Below are 16184 nucleotides of genomic sequence, written 5' to 3' on the forward strand. Positions count from 1 at the left end.
GACCTCTCTGGGCCTCAAGGCAAGGGCACTACTGATACATGCCTGGCTTCAGCAGCTTTCCTTTGCCATAGAGGGAGATTGCACAACCCATTCTTGTAAAACTAGTCAAAGCTGCCAAGTTCTTTTGTTTGTTGGGGATAGAACTTGGCCTCCTTGCTCAATTACATCTGTATCAGCTTTCTGTTGTTGTTGGTTTCTTTTGCTGCTTAAGCTTAATCCATTTTCAGAAAAAGGAAGCTTAGTTGGATGGGGGTTTGATCTGAGGTCACCACTCCCTTTATTTCATTTAGTATCAGGCTTTCCTTTAAACTGTTTATTTCTTTGAGCACTGACGTAACTCCATTACATGTCCTGGTGTATACTTTTTTCCTCAAGCTGTACATTTTGTGTTTCCCTTTGTCCACCTTGCTCTTTTTCATCACAGATCTGCATAAGAGTGATTACCAATAACCACATGACAAAGTCAATCTTAGGCTGTATTGAAATCTCCTCTGCCAATGCCATTAATCCAAATTCTTTAATTTAGTCTCAGGCAGATTTTTAGAACAAGGGCAAAGAGCAGTCACATTCTTGGCCAAAATATCACAAGAATGATCTCTAGGCCACTTACTATTATTCCTACCCTCTGAGTCTTCTTGAGCTGGGCTATCATAGTTCACATCACACTCAGGACCATTGCCCATGCTCCTACTATGATGGTCCATTAAGCCTGCTAGAAGTATCCAATCTTTTTTCTAGTCCAAAGTTACAGAGTCTTCCATATTCCTCCAAACAACAACATGGTCACAGTAATACCCCACTCCTAATACCAGCTATGTCTTAGTCACTGTTCTTTTGCTGTAAAGAGTTGCTTTTGCTGGCCACCTTACCACAGCAACTCTTATAAAAGGAAACATCCAATTAGAGGTTTGCTTACAGTTTCAAAGGTTTAATGCATTATCATCATAGTGAGGAACATAGCAACAAGTTTGAGCAGTAGCTGAGAGCTGCATTCTGATTCCACAGTGAGTGGGGGGTGACAGACTGGGTGTGGCATGGGCTTTTGAAGCCTCAAAGCCCAGTGATGCCACACCTTCTAACCCTTTCAAACAGTTCCACTCTCTGGTGACGAAGCCTTCAAAAATATGAGCCTATGCGGGGAATTCTTAGTTAAGAATCCACATACACTTAAAATAAAAATAATAATAATTAAAATTATATTGTATGCAATTCTCAAAGAGTTAGTAAAAATACATTAGAAAAAAAGAGAACAAAAGAAATTACAATGAAAGAGTTGAGTCTTAGCAAAGACAAACCAGATAGACACTCTTAGCCAAACTAAGCAAAAGAATGAGCGAGAAGACCTAAATTAATTGACATTAGAGATAAAATAGGATGCCACATGGACTCTAATGAAATTCAAAGGATCATTAGTGAACGCTTTAAAAACCTGTTTCCCAAATTAAGCAATCTAGACGAAAAGGATACATTTCTAGAAGCATATGACCTACCAAAGTTATAGCAGAAAGGGTTGTGATGATTTGAATATGCATGGCTCCCATAAACTCATTTGTTTGAATGCTTGGCACGCAGGGAGTTACACTATTAGAAGGTGTGGTCTTGCTGGGGCAGGTGTGGCCTTATTAGAGTAGGTGTGGCCTTGTTGGAGGAAGTGTGCCATTGTCACAGTGGGCTTTGAGGTCTCTTATGCTCAAACTATGCCCAGTGTGGTATGCAGTTCACTTCCTGTTGCCTGAGGATCAAGATGCAGAGCTCCTGTGGGGTGGTGGCGGCACATGCCTTTAATCCCAGCACTCAGGATGCAGGAACAGGTGGATCTCTGTGAGTTTGAGACCAGCCTGGTCTACAGAATGAGTTCTAGGACAGCCAGGGCCACCCAGAGAAACCCTGTCTCAAAAAAACAAAAAAGACTCTTAGCTCCTTCTCCATAACCATGTCTGCCTGCACACCACCATGTCCTGCCATGACAATAATGGACTAAACCCCTGAAACTGTAAGTCACTCAATTAAATGTTTTCCTTTATAGGAGTTGCTGTGGTCATGGTGTTTCTTCAATAGAAACCCAAACCAAGATAAAGGTTTGCAGAGCTTAAACAAGCCTACAAGCAATAATAACACTGGGGCAGTAACAGTCTCAGAATCAAACAAATCTCCAGACTAGAGGGACTCGCTCTGTAAGTCTAGCAGATATTTAAAAATTAACACCAAGTCTTCTCAAAAATTTCCATAAAATAGGTGGCCTGAGAGATGTCTCAGTGGTTAAAAGCATACAATGCTCTTCCATGGGACCTGGGTTCCATTCTCAGCATGAATGTGGGGCTTCACAATGGTCTGGAACTCCAGTTTGAAAAGACCTAGTGCCCTCTTCTGCCCTCCCCAGGCACCAGGCTGCCCTCTGCAAGCACCAGGCAAGCATATGGCATACTTACATACAAGTAGGCCAAATACTCATATGCATAAAATAAATATAACAGATAAATCTAAGAAAAACAAAAGTATAAAGTTCCCCATAAATAGAGTTGGAAAGTACACTTCTGAATTCATCTTATAAAGCTAGCATCATCCTGATACCCATACTTAGTAAGAACATGTGCAAAAATTCCTCATAAAACACCCACAATTCAATGACGCATTGAAAAAAATTCATATCCCATGAACAAACCTGGCTTATTTAGAGGCATGCCAGGACAACATATTTCAGCTAATAAATGTGATACAATACAGAAAGATTCAAGGATAGAAATCATATGGCCACCTCAAGAGACTCAGAAAAGGCTGCTGACAAAAGCTTAATACTCTTGCACGATAAAAGTCCTGAGAAAGTTGTGGACAGACCTCAACATAGCAGTTTTCTTTCTGTTGCTGTGATGAGCACCGTGACCAAGATCAAGTGTGTGTGCGGGCATTGCCCGTTTAATCAAACCCAGTTCACGGTAGTTCACGGTTTAGGAAGTTAGCACAGATACCGTGCTGGATAGTTACTGCTGGGCTCCCTTTCTCAGAAAGCCCAGGCCTGCCTGTCTAGCCCACAGGGGGCTGGCCCCTTCTACATCAATAAACAGTCAAGAAAATGCCCCAGACATACCTACAGGCCAATCTTTCTTCAGTTGAGGCTGCCCTTCCCAGGTGTGTCAAATTGACAACCAACCTATAGCCAATATCATACTAAATGAGGAGAAACTGTAACTATTTTTTTTTTCTAAAATGAGGAATGAAACAAGGGGGGTCTACTCTTTACTTTTTTTCAGTATGGTGCCTGAAATCTTAGCCACAGCAGTTAGACCTACGCAAGAAAGAAAACGATATAAATTGTAAAGCCACGGGGGGGGGGGGGGGGGGGGAGGGAGAGGGGCCCTCTGGCCTAGACACCAGAACACTAAAGCACGGAGGGCGTGGCCTGTGGTAGCCCCCCCTGCAGAGGCGGGACTTCCGCCGATGCCGCGGTGACGGACAGGCTGCCCAAGTGTTTCAGGGGCGCCCCGCTCCATCCTGCCCTGCAGCCATTTAGGGTGTCAAGGACGGTCCAGGAACCGTCTCTTCCCAGCCACTCGCTGTCGGCCGCCTGGACTACAACACCCAGCAGACCCCGCGGCCCCGCGTCTGACTTGCGCAGTAGCCTCCGTTGTAAAATGCTATGACAACAGGGCGCAGGCGGCTTGGATTTAGGCTGGAGTGGGGAGGTGTCTTCCGCAGGCTGTTGACTTGCAGCCTCACCCCTCGTACAGCTTCCTTGGTGGTTTCATCCTCTGTGTGAGCATCTGGACTTGGAGTTGTTCTCTCTTGCCTTGTGGCTTCCGATTAATCCATGCCGTTTCCCCTGCTTGTCTCTGGGGGATGACAAGGGGTGCAGGAGAGCTTGGAGGGACTCACTTCAACTCCGTGGAGCTGGTGTTGCTGCTTGGCGGGATTCTGTCTGCCTCTGGACCTGGGAAACTTCGAACACAAGACCAAGAGGTACTAGAGGAGTTAAGGGTTGCTTTTCCCTGCGCGGCTGTTGCTTCTGCTCCATCACTGTATCCTCGTCAGGAGTTCTGACAGGGGAAGTCTGTGCATAGTGGCTTCGCAGAGAGGTGAGGAGGCAAAGTTCACTTGTTGGCATCGGGTATGAAATACTCCAGGAATTAAACTTCGGGTCATGAATGCATTCGCTATGCTTGGTCAACAAGACTAATCCTCAGCTGCCATGTAATGGTTTGGGAGATTTTGGATGGTCCGTTTCCCAGGAAGTAGGCTTGCATTCAAACAGACCGCTAACATGACGTGTCTAGATCCTATGAACACCTTTGAGGAAGGGGTGACTTGTAAGGATTCTATGCAGCAGTCACGTGGAGTAATAACACGTTTGTTCTGTGACATTTCAACAGGTCTTGTGGGCAGAACGTCAAGGCAGTCCTCAGTCTCTGACTGAAGCCGGAGCATGTTGATACTCCCCAGTGCTGCCTGCGATAGGATTAGTGTTTATCCCTTTCTCTTTCCTTTGCAGACCACAGCAGTTTAGATGCCTAAGCTGATTTCATCAGCAGCTCCTCCCAGGCAAGGTCTGCACTTAGCTTTGATTTTCTTGATAAACTTATAGATTATTTTTTTGGTGTCTCACATTGTCTTTAAATACCAAGTCGTGTCATATGTATATACATACATATCTACATGTTGATTTATACACACAGCTTGAAAGACACTGGAGGGAAAACAGGGTTTTCTTCTCCCTCCCTCCCTCCTTTCTTTCCCCCCCTTCATTGTATTTTTTTTAAATTTCACGGTGTGGCCCAAGCTGACCTGGAACTTACTGTGTAGGCTAGGGCATCTTTGAACTTATGATGCCCTTGCCTTAGGCTCCCAAATGTTGGTATTACAGGTGTGTGCCACCATGCAATGTATTAATGTCTGTTAGCATTCAGAGATAGGAAAATTAACCTAGTAGTAATCTGTGAAGATGATATGGTTGAGGTTTGGTTTTTGGTGATGGATTGGACTATCATAAGATTCAAAACAAGAGACCTTGATTTGAAAACCATTTACAAGTTGTAAGAGTTTAAGTATTTTTTAAATTATTTATAGTGGTTGTGGTTAAATTATACCTCCCACTTACGTTTATGATATAGTCTTAAAATTTATTAGAGTTTAATTTGTTAACTGATGGGGGTGCATGTATGTATGTGGACCAGGGTACCACAGTGCAAGTGTGGGGGTCAAAGGGCAACTTGCAAGAGTCAGTTCTCGCCTTCCACCATGTGGGTCCTGTCAGACTCGGCAGCAAGCACCTTCCTCTGCCAAGCTATCTCACTGGCCTTATGGCATGACTTCTCGATGAAAATGCTCTCTTCAGGGAAAAAATATCTATTAACAGTACTGTAAAGGTTTATACCTTTCCAGGTACATAGGAAGTCTCACTCCTCTGAACATACATACGTGTGTGTGTGTGTGTGTGTGTGTGTGTGTGAACCAGGTACCACTGATCTACACTCTAGTCCCCTCAGATACTTTTTTTGAAAAATATTGAAATATATCAAGTTATTAAAAACATTCTTGTTGATTAGAATATTTACAAGGGCTGGGGGTGTAGCTCTTTTAGTACCCATTTAAAAACATACAAACGTATACATACAGATATTTACATGCACGTGCGCTCACACACACACACACATACACACACACACACACCACAAACTTCTGACCCACCCTTTGGATGTTCCAGTTGAAATTTTGCTGTGTTCAGAAGACTCTGCTGTCCCTACCTCTGCCCCTACCTCCACAACTGTCCCGTCTATCACCGTTACTGGGTTACTGCTGACATTTAATAAGCGGTCGCAGTGGGTTGAGCATTGGCTAAGGAAGTGCATGTCTTAGGCCGTTTTGTTTTCCCACCACCAGGATCAGATACTAGAGCAGAAGTTCTCAACCTGTGGGTTGTGACCTCTTTGGAGGGTTGAATGCTACTTTCATGGGGGTCATATATCAGATATTGTGCATATCAGATATGTACATTATGATTCATAATGGTAGCAAAACTACAGTTATGAAGTAGTAATGATATAATCTTATGTTTGGGGGTCACCACAACATGAGGAACTGTATTAAGGCCGAAGCATTAGGAAGGTCGAGAACCACTGTGCCAGAGGTCAAGGGGCTTACTGTATGGCTGGAACATCACATCGGGAAGTGAACTGCCTGTCTGACCCCTCTCCTGCGCCTTTCATGTCAACTGAAGAGTTCAATAGAAGATCTTGTCTTGTTATATTGATTTCGAATCAGTGTTTGTTTAATCTTACGTGACGCTGCCGTTTGCTCTGGACTCACGACCTGACTGCTGTTTCCTGAGATTTAAGGACAGAAACATTACTTGGGGAAAGTTGCAGATATGAACAGCAGCGCTTTAGGTCAGCTTCTTAAGTTCAAAGCCTGCCTCAGACTGTCAGCTTGTTCCGCTGCATTCCCTGCATTGTTGTGGCCACTGCTGTCAGTCTGGTTCAGTGAGGTGTTAAAGCTGCCTGTCTCATGAAGGAAACTTAAATACAGGTGATCTCTTGGGCAGGTGTCCTACCTTTAGTGATACCCAAATAATCATATCTACAGTCACTCTGGAGAGTCAAAGGAATTTCTCTTAAAATCACAAGTATATATGTATGTGTGTACGTGTGTATGTGTATGTGTATTTATTTGTGGTGTGTGTGTGTATGTGTGTGTTGCATTGGTGTCACAGCATGTGCATAGAGTACAAATTTGGGAGTTGGTTTTCTCCTTCCACCATGTAGGTCCCAGGGATTGAACTGAGGTTGTCAGGCTTGGTGGCAGGTGCCTTTCCCTACTTGAGCTATGTCGACAGTCTGATTCAAATAGAGTTCTTGCAAAACGTTTGAGCGTGACTTGAAAGTTAGTAAACAATGAATAGATGCTAGCTATGAGTTCCTTTCACGAGAGGGCGGAGTAGTCATTGGAAACTTTGGTTTTGGTTTCCCCTTTGCTGAAAGAGAGACGGGTGATGGCTGGTGAGATGGCTCAGTGGATAGCGCACCTACTGCTGAGCATGATGCTATGAGTTCCCTGCGGCTCCACACGATAGAGAGAACCAACTCCCACACGTGTGCCATGGCACGCACCTGCCCAAATGTAATACAGTATCTGCTCAAAAGAAAAACCAGCCCTGTGGGTGTGTGGCGATTCTTATAATCCCAGCCACGAGAAAAACCAGCCCTGTGGGTGTGTGGCGATTCTTATAATCCCAGCCACGAGAAGACCAGCCCTGTGGGTGTGTGGCGATTCTTATAATCCCAGCCACGAGAAGACCAGCCCTGTGGGTGTGTGGCGATTCTTATAATCCCAGCCACGAGAAGACCAGCCCTGTGGGTGTGTGGCGATTCTTATAATCCCAGCCACGAGAAGAACCAGCCCTGTGGGTGTGTGGCGGTTCTTATAATCCCAGCCACGAGAAGACCAGCCCTGTGGGTGTGTGGCGGTTCTTATAATCCCAGCCACGAGAAGACCAGCCCTGTGGGTGTGTGGCGATTCTTATAATCCCAGCCATGAGAAGACCAGCCCTGTGGGTGTGTGGCGGTTCTTATAATCCCAGCCACGAGAAGACCAAGGCAAGAGCACTCTGAGTTCACAGCCAGCCTGTCTTACATAGCAAGTTCCCCGCCAGCTCAGGTAACATAGGGGGCCCTGACTCAGAAAACAAAAAGCAAACAAAAAAGCAAAAGAGATAAAATCCCTGTATTGATACATGCTTGTTTCAGTTTCCCAAATAGTAAATTGCACAGCATTAGCATGAACTGAAACAGGGTCTGGGGCCCAGGTATTACATGCTCAGAAGCAGCTCCGCCTTAGATGTGGGATTAAATGAAAACATAAGGCTTCTCTGGGACCTCCTACCACACGATGGCACGAGGTACCTCACCACATTCCTGGGTGGTTTGCCTTTTTCCCTGAATGCTTTCTTTTCTCAACTCTAGTGCTTAAAACCTGTATTCAGATCTCTTATTAAATTCCAACTTTGCTTTGAAAACAAGACAAGACAAGAATGCGAGGACTAGCTGGTTAATGGATACTTCTGCCTGTTTAAGCTCTTTGATGTGGAGAGAATGATTTCCTCCTAAGCTTTGGAAAGACAGCGAGAGGTCCTAAGAGAAGAAGGATAAGGCAGAGCAGTGATGGAAGAAAGGCTCACTTAGGTCGCCAGGCATGGGCTGAGCTCTCATCCGGAACTCAGAGAGCTTCAGAATCTGAAACTTTAGAGCCCTGATGTGATACCACATGTGGAATGCCCCATACCTACCTCCTCTGACAGGTTGTAGTTAAAACTCAGATACCCTAAATACATTGCTTATAATTATACTCAGACCATGTGTATAAGATGCATATGAACTATGAATTTAATGTTTAAAGTGGACACTTCTCTAAGACATCTCATGATGTACATGTCAGCGTTCCAAAACCTGAAATCTACAAGGGCTGACCCTAGGTGTCCTGGGCATGGCATCCTTCAATTGTACAGTGAGCCCTATCCAGCTGACTCAGAAGGTGCCTTCCACACAGTGTGATCAAATACCCCACAATAATATCCATCTTATTGTGGTTTCATTTGTTTGCTTTTCTTTATTGTAGCAAGCTACAAAAACCCATTCTTACGGTTTTCTTTTGTTTTGTAGCTCAAGCTGACCTCAAGCTTACAATCCCCCTGTCTCAATTTCTTCAATGCCATCATAGCAGGTGTGTGCAACCTTGTTACCACTCTGATAAAGGTTTTGAAGGGCATTTTCATTGATATACATTTTTAAATTCAAACCCTAGCCATGTCTCTTGTTACTTATCTAACTACTGATTTTTTTGTGCATTATCTGATGGCCCAACCGAAGAGACCCTCTCCTCCAGTTATTTGGGGGAGGGTTAGTATGTTTTCTAGGTGGGCTCCATAAGGGTTTTTTCCTTCTGCCTGAATGAGAGAAAGAGAATCTTCCTTGCTTGTTGAGCACCAGGGCAATCTTTGCATAATATCTTAAAATGTCTGTGGTGTGCTCAAGCCTGCTGGAGCTAGCATAAGAGCAGCGAGCCTGGCTGTGTGTGTGCCCAAGGCAGTCTGGGCAGTAAAGGCAAGTTCACTGATTAGTCCATCCCGGACGTCTTTGTTTATGCATAAGAAATAAGCATTGGAGGCTGGAGAGATGGCTTAGCGGTTAAGAGCATTGCCTGCTCTTCCAAAGGTCCTGAGTTCAATTCCCAGCAAATGCATGTGGTTCACAACCATCTGTAATGAGATCTTGTGCCTCTTCTGGCCTGCAGGCAGACATGCGTTTGTAGCCATGCCTCTTCTGGCCTGCAGGCAGACATGCGTTTGTAGCCATGCATAGTTGTATGAGAGCAGCGAGGAGGTAAATCTGCAGGATCCAGGGGATGAAGCCACTCTCCATTTTCAATTCCTAAGCCATGAGCAAGTATCTTTTTATGCCCTGCTTGTCATCACATTTTAAAGAGTCATTTATGGATTTCTTTATTTATTGTGCGCATGTATGTGCATGCACATATGCTACAGTTTGCATGGGGAGCTCCAAGAACCACTCACAGTAGTCTTCTTTACTTCCATCCTGAGGTTCTGGGATCCAGCTTAGGTCATCAGAATTGGCGGGAAGCCCTGCTGGGCCAGCTCCCCAGCTCTGCTTTCTGTTTTACATGGAAGCAGTGGCTTCATAGCCAACTAATTCAATTTTACTCTTTGTGGAGACTTTTTGTAATGTAATTAATTAAGAGGAAAATGTAGTTTAAAATTTTTTTTTTATATTTTGTTTTTTCAAGACAGGGTTTCTCTGTGTAGCTTTGGAGCCTGTCCTGGAACTCTCTCTGTGGACCAGGCTGGCCTTGAACTCACAGGGATCCGCCTGCCTCTGTCTCCCGATTGCTGGGATTAAAGGCGTGCACCACCACACTCACTTGAAATGTACTTCTTAAGTACTGTTTGAGCCGGTACCGTGAAGGAAAGTTTCATTAGCATTAGAAAAGAATGTAGAAGTTGGGTACGGTGCTGCAGTCCCAGTTCTTAGGTGGCTGACACAGGACAGGTACTAGGCCACCTCGGGCCCAGTGAAAGTCTCAAAAAGGTAGAGATACTGCATTTCCATTGAAGAGGTGCAGCATGCATTCACAAGAGTAACCTAAGAAGGGAGGGCTGGGGATACTCATTCTATTGTAGGAAATCACGGCACTGCAGTGGCTGTCTGAGGACACACTGCAGGTGCTGGACCTGCAGACCACTCTTCCTGGGGTCTCTCTCTGTGTAAGTCCCCCTTTCCACCTTGCCTTACTGGAGGAAGTGCCTGTACTTCCAGTGCAGAGGATATTACTGTCAGTTCTGAAAGGAAGCTGAGTATTTTGTATAGATTTCTGTGCTAGGCAGTGCTCTTCATCTGAATATTGTCCTAGAGAAAAGATTTTTTTCCATTTTTGTGTAATTCCTTCGTCAAGTTTTCAAAAAATAGAATTAGTCCAAAATGGATCTATAGTTTCTCAGGCTAATTCATAATGATGTTGCAGAATTAGTGTTTGTAGCAATTGGAATCCTGTTTCCATGCTTGTGTACATATCACAAGGAGTTAGAGTTAAATGCAAACATTAATCTCAGAGCTATGCAAGTTTAATTTGCCGTGTTTTAAGAGAGAATTAATTGAGCAGGGTATGATGGAAAATGACTGTAATCCCAGCACTTGGGATGTGGAGGCACAAGGACAGGAGTTCAAGGCCAGCCTGGGACATACCAAACCCCATCTTTTTTAAAAAACAACAACAACTGGGGTCTCGAGAGATGGCTCAGTGGTTAAGAGCACTGGCTGCTCTTCCAGAGGTCGTGAGTTCAATTCCCAGCAACCACATGGTGGCTCAAAACCATCCATAATGAGATCTGGTGCCCTCTTCTGGCATGTGGGCATACATGGAGGCAGAATGTTGTATACATAATAAATAAATAAATCTTTAAAAAAAACCGAAACCAGTTTTTATTTGTTTTAAAGGTCTTTATTTTTATTTTCTTTTTTTAAAAAAGATTTATTTATTTATTATGTATAGTGTTCTGTCTGCATGTATGTCTACAGGCCAGGCCAGAAGAGGGCACCAGATCTCATTATGGATGGTTGTGAGCCACCAAGTGGTTGCTGGGAATTAAACTCAGGACCTCCAGAAGAGCAGCCAGTGCTCTTAACCTCTGTGCCATCTCTCCAACCCTCAGTCTTTATTTGTAAATGTAATTTGATTATAACTAATTTACAAATAAAACACTGCACAGTGAGATTATGGTAGCTGCTTAACAAATGACAGTGGTGGCGCACACCTTTAATTCCAGCACTCGGGAGGCAGAGGCAGGCGGATCTCTGTGAGTTCACGGTCAGCCTGGTCTACAGAGTGAGTTCCAGGATATCCAGGGCTATACAGAGGAACTGTCTTTACCCCCCCCACAAGGTAACAGTTCAAACTTAAACCATATATATGTCTATGATATATATACAGCTAGCATGGCCATTTCGAAGCCTTGTATCTTCACTTAGGGTATCTTCACTATATCTTCACTCGTCTACCACAAAAAGAGAAAAACTATGACAGAATTGAAACAAGAAAGACAGGTTGATATCCTCTTCTTCCTCCTCCTCCTTCTCCTCCTCCTCTCCCTCCTCCTCCTCCTTCTCCTCCTCCTCCTCCTCCTCTTCCTCCTCCTCCTCCTTCTCCTCCTCCTCCTCCTCCTCCTCCTCCTTCTTTTTGGTTTTCGAGACAGGGGTTTCTCTGTAGCTTTGGAGCCTGTCCTGGAACTAGCTCTTGTAGACTAGGCTGGCCTCAAACTTATAGAGATCCACCTGCCTCTGCCTCCTGAGTGTTGGGATTAAAGGCATGCACCACTACTGCCCAGCTGATATCTTCTTTAATTATGTCTGTGGCCCTTTTCCTGCTTTTTGTCTCTACCTTCACCTAAATTACCCTAAGTGTTGTAAGATACCCACAGTTACAATCCTCAGTAAAAACTGAGCGCATGTGTGTTTGTACATTGTTGACCAGAATTGGCACATGAGGGAGGATGCGTGTGTGCGCGCGCGTGTGTTTTCTGTGTGTAGAAACTAAGAATCCAGGTGATGCTAGTGGTATAATAACAAGTTCTCTGACCAGCATCATGTCATACACGTGCACATACAGAGGAATTTGTGTGCATGTGTGTCAGACACACATGACACCAGCAGAGTCCCAGTCTTCCGAGGAAGGCAGAGCTGAGCCATGCACACAGCTGGGAGGAAGTAGTTGCTTTCTGTCCTCTTCCTTCCTAGGAACTCTCCAGTTTGAGCAGTGTAGTGTGGGTTAATATTTAATAATGGTCTTGTTAATATTTTCATGTTTTTAGCAAATAGTTCATAAAAGAAGCTGCTGGATTTACTGTAGATAAAGATACATTTTATACTGGATTTCTGTCCCGCTTAGATTTTTAAAAGGTATAAGCATGGGTTGCAATTCCACTTGGTGTAAAAAATGTTGTTTGGACTTTGTAATAGTAATAATAGGATCAACAACAACAGTGTGTTTTATCAGCACAGGCTCAGAAGCTTGTGGTTGGCCAATTTCAGCCATTTCAGCCCTAAACTGTATCACTTTTACTGATACTGTAATTTTCAAATGTGTGATGTGTTCATAGATGTGCCCTGCATTCGGCCTCTGTTCCTATTTTGATTTTTGTGTTGTGTCTTCACCCTGCTTGCCAAAGACTAGGATGCTTCTGGTTCCTGTGCTGTTAAGAGCTTTTGGGCTCTAAACAACTACATAATACAACATGTCACATGTTGACATGAAAACTACATAATACAACATGTCACATGTTGACATGAAAAAGTTTTATAGTGTGTGTGTGTTTCTTTTAAATCAAAAATTCTAAAAAGTTGAATGATAGCTATCAGCCCCTGTGTTCCCTTTTGTTGGCATACTGTTCATTTCATCAGCACATTTGTTGGCTGTCAGTTTTATTTCTTTGATATTTAATTTTTGTAGGTCTTCATAAATTATATATGTTAGCCACCGTCTGAAGGATAACCAGCAAAGGTTAACAGGAGAAACTGTTAGTTTCTTTGCTGTGCTGAAACTTTTTATTTCATATAGTCCCATCTGTTGATACTTGGGGCTGGTTCCTGTGCTGTTGGTGTTCCATTCAGAAAGGTTTTGCCTATCCCAGTATCTTTTCCCCCAGTGATGTGGGAGAGTCTTCTGTTTGAGTTGATTTCATTGGATAATAAAGAAACTGCCTGGCTCATTTGATAGACCGCCCCTTAGGTGGGTGGAGTAGACAGAACAGAAAGAAGGAAGTGAGGTAGATGGCTCAGTCAGACGCTACGCCTCTCCTAAGTTAGACAGACTGCCATGCCTCTCCTCAGAGAGATGCCAGATGCAATGAAGCTCCTGCCCAAGATGGACGTACGCTAGAATCTTTCCTGGTAAGACACCGCTCGTGGTGTTACACAGATTATTAGATATGGGTTAGTCAAGATGTGAGTAAGAGGCTGAAACTAATGGGTCAGGCAGTATTTAAAAGAATACAGTTTCTTCTTTTTTTTTTTTTTGTTTTTTTTCGAGACAGGGTTTCTCTGCAGCTTTTTTAGAGCCTGGCCTGGAACTAGCTCTTGTAGACCAGGCTGGCCTCGAACTCAGAGATCCGCCTGCCTCTGCCTCCCGAGTGCTGGGATTAAAGGCGTGCGCCACCACTGCCCGGCAAGAATACAGTTTCTGTGTAATTATTTTGGATAAAGCTAGCCTGTGGCTGGGAGCCAGGCTGCGGGAAGCGGCCCGCTGCTCCTTACTATACCCCAGTGTCTTTGTAAATTCTATTTTGATATATATCTGTATCTCTGTCTGTCTGTCTGTCTGTCTGTCTATCTATCTATCTATCTATCCTCACATATATCAAACACCCACCACCTGGCTAGTTTTTTCATTGAAAACATTTTCATACAATGTATTTCAGTCATGTTTGTCTCATCTCCCAGATCCTTTCTACCTCCCTACCCATCCAACTTTATGTTCTTTCTTTTTCTTTAAAAACAAAGAAGCGCCAGGCAGTGGTGGTGGCACATGCCTTTAATCCCAGCACTCAGAAGGCAGAGGCAGGCGGATCTCTGTGAATTCAAGGTTAGTCTGATTTACAGAGCAAGCTCCAGAACTGGCTCCAAAGTCATCTCCATAAAACAAAAACAAAAAACCAACAAACAAAGGCAAAAAAAGCAATAGAAAAAAACAAACAACCCCCCAAAACCCAAAGAAGCAAGAAACATACATTCAAAAACCTTCACAGAAACAAATACCAGTATAAAAATAAACAGGCAAAGGTCAGTAAGACAAAAAAAAATGCCTAAGTAAAGCAAAGTGAGACAAAAAATCTCCACGAATACCATCAAGTTTGTTTTGTATTGGTCAACTACTCCTGGGCACGAGGTCTGCCTTGAAGTGTGCTTAGTGTACCCAATGAGAGTTCACCGGAGAAACTGATTTTTCCTTTTCAAAAGGGTGTCATGTGCAGATAAGAGTCTTGGTTAGGGGTGAGAGCCTGCACCACTTCCCGGGAGCTGCCAGTGCTGGGACCCCATCTGGCTTGAACCTGTGCAGGCCGTGTGTGTGATGCATAGTCTCTGTGGGTTCCCAATGCACCCATCTCCTGTCTGGAAAGCATAGTTTCCTTGGAGTCAGCATCTCCTCTGGCTCTCAGGGTCTTCCCACTTCTTTCACATAGATCCCAGAGCCTTGCAGGGAGGGATTTGAGAAAGACATCCTATTAGAACTGAGTGCTCCGAAATCTATCACTCTCCCACATTTTCTAGTTCCCATCTATTGCAAGAAGTTTCTCTGATGAGGACTGAGATAGCCCAGTGTCTCGAAGAACATTCTCCCTGTTCTATAGCAGGTGCAACATTTCAAAAATGGTTTTAAATTAAGGTCTTTGGTGCATTTTGAATTAAGTTTTGTACAAGGTGAAAGATAAGGATCTAATTTAATTCTCTGTGGGGTACTGAGTTTTGCCAGAACCTCTTTATTGAACAGGCACTCTTTCCTACTGCATGTGTTGATTCTTTTGTCAGCGCTTTGTTGGTTTATGTCTGGGTCCTCTGTTCTGTTCCAGTGGTCCACCTGCCTGTTTTTATGCTGGGACTAGACTGTGGTTGTCACCGTGACTCTGTCGTATAGTTTGAGGCTGGGTTTTGTCAGGCCTCCAGTTGTGTTCTTTGAGTATTGCTTTGGCTATTTGAGTCTTTTTTTAAAATTAACTTTATTTTATGTACATTGGTGTGAGGGTATCAAATCCCCTAGAACTGGAGTTGCAGATGGTTGTGAGCTGCCATGTGGGTGCTGGGAACTGAACCCAGGTCATCTGGAAGGACAGCCAGTGCTCTTAACTGCTAAGCCACCTCTCCAGTCCCTATAAACCAGAAGTTTGCAAAATACTGCATTACATCTGCAGATTACTTTTGGTGGTATATCCATTTTTTTGTAATATTAATTCTGTGAATTCAAGAGCATAGAAGTTTTTTTCATCCCTTAGCACCTTTGATTTTCTTATTTAAAGCCGCGATGTTCCACTTCGTTGGTTGGGTATGCTCATAGGTCCTTAATTATTACTACTATTTCTAAGTTGTGTATATATGTCTGTGTGTGGGTGTGCTCATAGGTCCTTAATTATTACTACTATTTCTAAGTTGTGTATATATGTCTGTGTGTGGGTGTGTTCATAGGTCCTTAATTATTACTACTATTTCTAAGTTGTGTATATATGTCTGTGTGTGGGTGTGCTCATAGGTCCTTAATTATTACTACTATTTCTAAGTTGTGTATATATGTCTGTGTGTGGGTGTGCTCATAGGTCCTTAATTATTACTACTATTTCTAAGTTGTGTGTATATGTCTGTGTGTGGGTGTGCTCATAGGTCCTTAATTATTACTACTATTTCTAAGTTGTGTATATATGTCTGTGTGTGGGTGTGCTCATAGGTCCTTAATTATTACTACTATTTCTAAGTTGTGTGTATATGTCTGTGTGTGGGTGTGCTCATAGGTCCTTAATTATTACTACTATTTCTAAGTTGTGTATATATGTCTGTGTGTGGGTGTGCTCATAGGTCCTTAATTATTACTACTATTTCTAAGTTGTGTGTATATGTCTGTGTGTGGGTTTTGTGCACCTGACTACA

The 16184-nt window shown here is 43.5% G+C and overlaps 1 protein-coding gene across 4 annotated transcripts in view; it reads left to right on the plus strand.

Moving 5' to 3' along the window:
* The first annotated feature begins 3547 nt into the window (after positions 1–3547).
* The window catches only part of Bbs9 (Bardet-Biedl syndrome 9), a 424274-nt gene continuing 411637 nt past the window's right edge, over positions 3548–16184 (plus strand). For 2 of the 4 annotated variants that reach the window (XM_038322510.2, XM_038322513.2), the window contains exon 1: positions 3548–3954. The gene's annotated coding sequence lies outside the window, so the exon portion shown is untranslated. The other 2 variants (XM_038322511.2, XM_038322512.2) reach the window with 2 other exon arrangements.

The sequence above is a fragment of the Arvicola amphibius genome, chromosome 3 (assembly GCF_903992535.2).
Source record: "Arvicola amphibius chromosome 3, mArvAmp1.2, whole genome shotgun sequence".
Taxonomy (NCBI): Eukaryota; Metazoa; Chordata; class Mammalia; order Rodentia; family Cricetidae; genus Arvicola; species Arvicola amphibius.